This window comes from Emys orbicularis, chromosome 6 (assembly GCF_028017835.1).
Source record: "Emys orbicularis isolate rEmyOrb1 chromosome 6, rEmyOrb1.hap1, whole genome shotgun sequence".
NCBI classification, from domain to species: Eukaryota; Metazoa; Chordata; order Testudines; family Emydidae; genus Emys; species Emys orbicularis.
In genome coordinates this window covers 83,077,009-83,078,180 of record NC_088688.1, presented here as the reverse complement: position 1 = coordinate 83,078,180, position 1,172 = coordinate 83,077,009, and the positions used below count along the sequence as shown (strand labels likewise).

Here is a 1,172-nt window from a genome sequence, read left to right as displayed (position 1 = left end):
CCTCCCCACCTACCAGACTGGGAGAAGGGGGGAGCTCTGGGCTTTTATCCTGCAGCGGTGTGGTGGGGCTAGCAGCTTCTGCCAAAGATAACTTGCCTACTGAGAGTAGGGGGAAGAATTTAAAGGTTCATCTCCCCCAACAGCTTTAGTCATACACCCCAGGCATGTCCCCCCCCGTACCCTCACCAACCCCTCCCTACAGCTCCTAGGTGTTAGCTCCACCTGGAGAGGCAGCAGCAAAGAGCTGGGAGCTGCAGGGAGGGGCCACTGTTTTAGCTCCACGAGGAGAGGCTTGTTTTGTGAGCCAGCGGACTCTGAGGGGGGTGCTCTAGGCTCTCCCCCCGCAGATGTGGCGTGCCAGCTGGATGTCCTTGGGCATGATGGTGACTCTCTTGGCGTGGATGGTGCACTGGTTGGTGTCCTCGAAGAGCCCCATGAAATAGGCCTTGCTCACCTCCTGCAGGGCCATGACAGCTGAGCTCTGGAAGTGCAGATCGGTCTTGAAGTCCTGGGCGATCTCCCGCACCAGGTGCTGGAAGGGCAGCTTGCGGATCAGCAGCTCGGTGAATTTCCCGCAGGGCCACGGTGCCGGGGCGGTAGCAATGGGGCTTCTTCACCCCACCCGTGGTGGGGGCGCTTTTCAGGGCAGCCTTAGCGGCGAGCTGCTCTTTGCCACCTGTGGATTCATGAGCTGTCTGCTTGGTACAGACCATCCTCACTGAGCGTGCTACCAACCTCTCTCCGGTCCAGCAAAAACAGCAGCACTCTCTGCAGCTCCCAGCTGTTTGCCGCTGCCTCTCCCCATGGTCACAGCTCCCAGCTTGGCTCTCAGTCCCCCACCCTGCCCCTCTTCAGTTGACAGAAGTGCTCCTGGTAAGGACACGCACCACCGACAGAAGAAGGGTAGTGAGGACATCAGCCACCAGACTAATTATTGTGGTGGCTGTAAGTGCACCCAGCATAGTTTAACTTAAGATTGTAGTGTAGACATAGCCTAAAGCAAACGTTTGAGTATAAATAAGTGACCCTTCAATATAAACAATTAAAGGGACTATAGATATAAAATCCACCATCCATTTGGTTAAAAAAAAAAAAAAAGAATTTTTCTTTGATGACAGTCCACTGGAAGAAGATATTTAAGATATGGGGATACAGACAAGAAAAGCTGTGAT

The 1,172-nt window shown here is 54.0% G+C and overlaps 1 pseudogene; it reads right to left on the bottom strand.

Moving 5' to 3' along the window:
- Positions 1–328: 328 nt before the first annotated feature.
- LOC135880658 (uncharacterized) lies at positions 329–713 on the bottom strand (annotated as a pseudogene).
- Positions 714–1,172: the final 459 nt, after the last annotated feature.